This window comes from Mustela nivalis, assembly GCF_964662115.1.
Source record: "Mustela nivalis genome assembly, chromosome: 15".
In the NCBI taxonomy this organism is placed as follows: Eukaryota; Metazoa; Chordata; class Mammalia; order Carnivora; family Mustelidae; genus Mustela; species Mustela nivalis.
This window is the reverse complement of record NC_139034.1, coordinates 37,931,478-37,939,198: the sequence shown is the minus strand read 5'-3', so window position 1 is coordinate 37,939,198 and position 7,721 is coordinate 37,931,478. Positions and strand designations below refer to the sequence as shown.

General features: G+C 48.6%; 1 long non-coding RNA gene across 1 annotated transcript; it reads right to left on the bottom strand.

Annotated features, from left to right (window-relative positions):
* Window positions 1-272: 272 nt before the first annotated feature.
* Window positions 273-7,232, bottom strand: LOC309848702. The gene is made up of 3 exons (XR_014303224.1): window positions 6,997-7,232; window positions 1,080-1,204; window positions 273-789 (listed from the first exon to the last, which is right to left on the bottom strand). It is a non-coding gene; the product is annotated as an uncharacterized lncRNA (long non-coding RNA).
* Window positions 7,233-7,721: the final 489 nt, after the last annotated feature.

Here is a 7,721-nt window from a genome sequence, read left to right as displayed (position 1 = left end):
AAGACCTATGTGCCAAAATATTTACAAAGGGGGAAAAAAACGGGGAAAACAAACTGAATTGCAACAATAGGGACATAGTTAAATAAATTATGGTATGTCAATTTATGAAATACTTTGTAGACATTAAAAAATCCTATGTTTGAAGAATAAGAGGAGATGTTCACAAAAGAATGCTAAATGGAGAAAGCAGCCTGCTAAATTATACATACTCATGATACCATGATGATCCCACAGTGGGAAAGCAGCAAACCGAGGGATGAAAGTGAGGCTTTCCTTCTTCATACTTTCATGAACCTTCAAATATTTCTCTAAATGCTTATGAGCAATAATAATAAGTTGCACTTGTTGAAGACCTACTGTGTGCCACATACAGTATTAGAAACTTGGTGCATATATCAACTCACTTTATCCTTATAACGACTCCACAGAACAGGCACAGGTATCAAACCCATACTACGGGTAAAGAAACAGAGTCTTGGAGATGGGTTCTTCACTCAAAGTCATCCAGCTAGAACAGGGTAGAGATGAGACTCGAAGTTAGGCCCCCAGGGTCCCAATCTCCCAAACATAGAACATTAACTGGCCTCCATGATTAGTAAATATATAGGTGTGCATAATGCTCTTAATTCCAAAAATGTCCCCTTTTCCCCTCTACCCTTTACTTTATAAGGAGATATAGGGTGTTTAGTGGAGGGAAGCAGGCCTTCAGCAACTGGACTCTGGTTTTACACCAAGCCGTTCACTGTTTATGCCAGTGGCCCCAACACACTGATGCCTGGAACTTCTTTTCTGGGGAAGAAACACAGATTATAAAAGGTCAATGAAAATTACTTTACATTGTTAGCAACTAGCTAATTAAGTAAATTATGTGAAGTATTTAACACTAGAACTAGTCATTAGAGTTTACAAGTAGATTAAGAACAAACAGGAATGGGTTTTGTATTTGGGAATAAAATGAGATGGGAATGAGATCCCCTGGGAACCCCAAGTGTGCTCCTTGGCAGAAGCATGACTGCTCGCCAGGGCCCTAGGCCCAGCGCCCGTGTCAGCTGTGTGAGGACCTCAGGTGAGTCACTTACCCTCTCTGGGTCTCAGTTTCCTATCTATATGACACAGGAGTCAATCCAGATGATGTATTGGTTCATTTCTTGTTCTGATCACCACTGCTTCTATGACAAGATTGTCATTGCTTCCATGGCAAATTCTATGACAGAAGATAAACCTCTCTCTGAGAAGCCTGGTAAGCTGACTACCAGGCACAGGAATCCAGCATTTTGCAAGACCTTCCTCCTCTTGGAAAGAGGACCCCTTCACTTCTCCACAGCCCAGCAGCCCCCGCTAAGAGCGGAAGCCTTCATCCAAGCTTCTTGTGATAAAGCAGTCAAAGTGGGGGGTGAGGCTGGGAGATAAAAAGTGGGGATCGGGGAAGACGGAGAGCTTGAGGGTGCTGGAAGGATTTCTAGACCGTATTCCCACCCCTGCTTCCTTTCCTGGAACTGCCGAGAGAACTGCATTCTGAGTCCTTTGTTACTGTTGTTGTTTCTCTTTTTCCTTTGAAAGCACTGTCTATGGGAATAAAGGTTCATAATCTCAGGGATCGCTGAGCTAATTTATGAAATGGAGAAAAGGAAGTTATTTTCTGTGCACGTAGCATGATATTCCCCCTGACAATGCACACCCTGGGCCACCAGTGCCTGGCTTGCTTCTCCTCCACGCCACTTGGTATTCTGCTCACAGCGCAGAACACAGGAGAGTCAAGGCCAAACACAGATGATGCACCATAGAAACAGGCCAAGAGCACGCTGTTTTCTGGGGACTGGATCCCGTTACCCTCTTATTGTTTGGGGACAGCAGGAAAGGAAAAGAGGAGCGGGCCCTCGGCAGTGTCTGAGAGACGAACGCCCATGCTACATCTCCATAGGGCCCACCCACAGGAACCTCGAAGAACAAAAACCCATCTCCGAGGTGCATGGCCCCTGGTCAACCAGTAACAGCAACTACACCTCTAGCCGGCCAGGGGCCAGGCACTTGCAGGTCCCGTGGAGTATATGCAGTTAGCTGAGTTGAGGCAGAGCTAGAAGCTTTCAGGAAGGAATATGAGAACAGACATTGAGAAAATCTCGCCCATGGGCACATACCCTTGCCAGGAGAGAGTTTTTTCCTCTTCTGCAAGCTTTCCCTGCTCAACTTAAAGGGTCTTAAAACTACAGCTGAAATGAGGATGAGGAGAAACCGGTGACGACCATTTCTTGATTGACGCCATCGTTCAGACCTGGCGCTAGGGACTGGGAGGTATTGGACCAGCCAGTCCTCACAGATACCACAGTTCATGGTTAAGGAGAGCTAAGGAGACTGAGACTCAGAAAGTTTACAAAACCTGGCCAGGCTAACACAACTAGTAAATCACTGAGCTGGGGGGACCAGAACCCAAACCAGATCTGGTTCCACTGGGCCACACGGTCACCTCCCATCCAAATGTTGAGTGCCTGCTACACAGTAAACACTGTGGATGGAAGTGTGTGTGTGTATGTGTGTGTGTGAGAGAGAAAGAGAGAGACAGGCAGACAGACACAGAGAGACAAAGACAGGGAAACAGAGTGTGTGTATACAAATCTCCAAACACTCTGGGATCTGAACGCAGGTCAGTCCAGCAGAGCGAACCACCCAAACCTGTCCTTGGCCATCTTTCCTGATTCCAAGAATCCTCCCTGTAAGGGCAGCCAGACCGAGTTACCAGCCTTGACTTTCTGGAGCTGGAAGCCTATGTGACTGTGACCTAGCCCCGGGGTCTCACATACTACTCCTACCCCACGGCCACCTCTTCAGCACGTGATACCCCAATGAGTTCCGTTTGGGCCACTGGGCCGGCAGTAGACCAGCCCACCACAGCAGCTTCGCAAAGCTTCTCCCCCGTGGCCTCGGGGCAGCGGTCACGTGGTCACAGGGAGTGTCAGAGGCCTGAGGAGGAACCACAGACCCAGTGGGGCACTCTGCTCTGCATTTTTGGGCAGCTCGACTTCTTTCAGGCTTGCCTTGGCTTTCCCCCAATCAGCTCCTGTTTCTGGCTGTCACTAAGTTGCTGTGTAAAAATAGAAGCGATGTGGAGAACAAAGGCAGGGAGGAGTCTGAGCAAAAATTAAATGTCCTTATAACCGGGGGCCCACGGACAAGCGCTTGAAGCACTTGATGTTCCTCCAGGAAACTCCCAGCTATCTCAATGTTAACGCTTTGCTAGAGGGAAAAACCACCTTATCTTGACAATAGCCAGGCCTCTAAGAGCTGGTGAGTCCTTCAGCACAGGAAAGTCCTTCTGGAAACTTCCCTATGTCTTTACGTTCCCCCCAGCTCCGATGTACACAATCAATTGCTTCTCACAACCCTGTGCTTTCATAAAAAACACTTTTCTGCATCTCAAGAATTCTTGGCCATCAGCTCCGAACCCCAACCTTCAAAGCACATCACAAGAACATCTCCTTGCTGCTTCCCCCAAAACAAGAAAGACAATTAAGAGATTCAACAAAAGAAAGGAAACACAGTGCATCATCCTGTATGATGTGCCTACAGAGAGGGGGCAAATGTCGAACCTTCTGAGAGCAGAGGGGGGCCCACTGTGGAGAATCGCACCAGGACAATAAGCACACACGGGACCGACCCATGCCAAAGCAAGATGTATGGGTGGAATGAAAGTCTCCACAGTAGGGTCTGGATCGTGGCTTCTTCCTGTGCAGCCTGGAGTCTATTAGGAGGTGGTGGAGTGAGGCTGGTTTCAAGGGAACTGTCAGAGACATCCCTCTTCTAAACTTGGTCCCACCTCAAAGCCTCTAGGAGCAGCTTTCACCCTTAACCTTCTCAGGCAAGGTGTTAAAAACAAACCTTTCTGAATAAATTTTCCTGGCCAGAGATATTGGCATTACAACTGGGAATAAATCCCTAAGGTCTGGGAGTGGCTGCTCTCCGTGGCCAGACCTGGGAATCCTACAGAAGACACAGGGGGGAAGCCAGCTGCCTCCCAGTCAGGGGAGGTCTATTTAGAAGAAAAACCACCTCCCCTTGCTTCACTTGCCAAAGGGTTTAAAGCAAATAACCTGGCCCTCAGGAATACTGAATCCTGAGGATTAACCGGCTCTAAGCTTCCTCAAGTCGGGGTTAATGGGAGCCAAACGCTGAGAAAGCAAAAGGTGTCAGGCTGGCTTCTCGCCCAGACCCGAGAGGACCAAGGGAAGCAGCACCCCTGAGAAGGTCACCCCTGAGATGCCCCACTCCAGAATCTCCCATCTCCCTGAAAGCGATGGAGACAGCCCTGCAGAGCGCTGCCGCTGGCGGGTGTGCAGCCAAATGAGAGTAGAGAGGCACCAAGAGAGAGCTTCCGGAATCTTCTTAATTGGGTGCACAGAATCCAGAGTCTACTGACGACCATTTAAATACCAGCACCATTAGCTGTGTCGCTGTGGAACTACCTACCAGATGTGTAACAACCGTCTTTACTGGTCTGTGTGCAGCTGGCTATACCTTCTCTGGGCTCATGCCCCATTCACCCGAATGGCTGCTTCCGCATCTGCTGCAATGAGAGTGCCTCGGTGTCACCCTAGGACATGGTGTCCCCTGTGCCCCCATAGGATGCCCAGTCCATGATCAGGCAGGAGAGTGGTATAGAGGTCAAATGACTGCTAGCATCTGATTTTTATTAAAAACAACATTTAAAAACAACAACAACTGTTCTCTTGCCACCAGAGTATTTTATTTTTCTGCTGGGAGAAGAAAAGCCCTGTGAATGTTTTATTCAGCAGGAACTAAAACACTGTTATTATAAAACTTTCTTTTCCAAACTAATTCCCTGAGCTTCCGCTGCCAGAATGCCTCCTCTCCAGGGCAGGTCTGCCTTCACTCATTGACTTCTGAGATCCTTCTAGAAAATCTGCCACCCAGACTCCAGCAAGCAGCAGATGGTCTCCACGGGGCTGTGGGACTCATTGTGGGGCAGCCCCACCCAGGATGGCTCTGAGAAAACCCACAAGCTGAGATCTTGTTGGAAAGGAGCACCACGTTGCTGTCCTTACCAGGTTGCTCTTCAGGAGCAGATCAGAGCCTGGTGATGGCCCTCGGGGTGGGGGGAGGGGTGTTCCTAGCTGCACCGTCCCCTCAAGAGTTCTGAGTAAAGCATCACCCCCCAAAGTCAGCCTGTTGGCCAGGGACCCCCTAAGTTAGTAGAGGGAAATATCAGCCTAGGGGAAAATGAGAGACGAGGCATGCCCCAAATTCTGCAAGTTCCTAGCTGGTTCTACAAATGGAAACAATTCTTGGAGGAGCCTGAGCCTCCCATAGGACAGTAGCGGATCCCTAAGATGGGCTCGCCTTTGATGTTGGTACCCTTCCAATGCCTCCGATGGAGTCTGACAGAGAACTATAAACTTGTGAAAGCCAGCTCCCCTTTGAGAACTCATCCAGACTGACCACTGTGGGAGGAGAAACTCTCCCATGATGGCAGAATCCGGCAGAGTCACCACTGAGAGTGAGGGGGGAAAAGAGACAAAAAAAAAAAAAAAAAACAAAAAAAACACCAAAACTCAGTGATAAATGACCAGGAGATGAAGGACATGCTAAAAGAAGCAGTCAGCAGAGACAAAATGGGAATGGCAGCAATGGTGAAAGCAGCAGTCACCCAATGAGTTTGCTGTGCCCGAGACAGTATTGGCACTGGTATCCGTTTCCAACTCCTATCCTCTTCCCTGTGTCCCATAGAAAGAAGATTGAAACTGCATCTCCCAGCCTCCAGGAGAGCCCCATTTCTGGGCGCATTTAGGTCCAGTGAACAAAACCCACTTATGCAAGCTCCAAAAGGTGGAAGACTTGGCAAGTGTGCTAGCGGGCAAGTGGGCACCAGTAGAGGAGAGAGTTGGCGGCAGATGGATTCCACATTCCAATGGCGGGTAACCAGTTTGGAGAGGTGCAAAGATGACACCAGTGGTAGTAGCAGATGAGGTTTCTTGATTTCTAGAGGTGCAACCTCTAAGCTAGATGCTAACTGACAGCCTCTGGTGCCATACCTCCAGCCTCTCCAGGGATTTTGCGAGCACTCTCTCTATATATTACGTCTCTTCTTCTTGCAATCCCTAGAGAGGCAAGCAGACTGGCTGGCTGTTCACCAACCCATTTTCTTTTCTCCTGTGTGCCCAACCAGAGGAGATGTCTCCTAGCCTTCCTTAGTGTTGGGTGTGACCCTAAGTTCATGGATTGTGACCCATCACAGTTGGGCACCACTTTCAGATCTGAGCTCAACAGCCAACACCTCAAAATCTCCATGCTCTTTTCCTTTCTGTTTGTCCAACACAGACAAGCACAATGACCTTGAAGGCTCCTTGTGGAGACGGTGGAGCCACAGGATGGAAGAGAATGAGCCTGGGTCTCTGCATCACCATTTGGAAGGGAAGCTCTTGGCCATCACAGTTGCACCAGACAAAACCACACCCAGTGTGTGAGGGGGGAGAGAAAGGTGTTAGATATAAGGAAGGGGTTACAGACACAGTGACTGAGCATAAGATGGTTGGTAGCAGTGGTCACTGAAGATAGGGAGAAAAAAACACCTGCTGTTCTGCTAAGTCACCGGGGCTGTGAGGTTTATCTAATAGGGCAGTTAGCAGCCCCCCAGTTAAAAGAAGTTGTTTCTGTTTCTGCACTGAACTGACAGATAAGAGCTCCCAACATAAAAGAGTAAATCATTGATAATACATAAACATATTATAGACCACAACCAAAAATAACACGTGAGCTGGCAGAACCTACCTAAAAAGAGAGATTTGGAGTCATTTTAAAGTTCTTGGGTAGAGCTTTAGGAATGAAATTCCTCTGATGTCTTATCAACCCAGGCCCATCATTCCATCCTTATCGTCCTGCACCTGCCACACACACTGAGCTCCAGGAAAACCATGGAGAAGCCCCCAAACACACCATAGGTTTTTCTTTCAGAATCCATAGCGGGTGGAGGCCTGGGAAACCAACCTTCCAGGTTCCAAGATGTCCAGAGGTGGCACCCAAGGAGAAATCTCTTCACTGGACAGAGGAAAGGCCATCTTTCTCCACAGTGGACCTTGATTCCAAGAGCCATTCCCTTTGAATGAGCTCCAGGAGCAGATGCAGATCCCAGAGACAAGTGGGCGCATCCCAAGCTACAGATGTGAGGCCTGGCAACGGAAATGACAACTCAAATAGCATCTCTCATCGATGAGCCGGGCCAGCTGGTCTGTTCCACTGGCTGGGAGTCGTGCCTTAGAAATGGGCCTGCCTTTTTTGTTTTCTGATGTGTCACAATTCACCCTTTTGTTGTTTCAGAACATTCTGGAGCAGGGGAGGCTAATCATTCCCCATGGTGTGACATCTGTTTGAGATGACTGGGGACTCAGGCCCAGAACCTCCCTACGTCATCCTGAAGGCAGCTACACGGTCACCGTTGCTCCATCCCCTGCCATTTCCCTTTCAGTGGTGCACGAAGCGGGAAGAGAGGGAGAACACATTCTTCAGGCTGGCAATGTAAACAAACCCTGGGAGAAATACACTGTACTAAAAGTAGAATACAAAATAAACACCCATCCCTGCTCTGAGAAGATTGATGTTCTTGTTGAGTACAGCAAAGCCAGGAGAATCTCTGCACCTATTTTGGTCCCAGCCTTGATGGAAGCCAGTCTTCATTTAGGTCTGCAGCGGCTCAACAGACAAGGAAAGGAGCC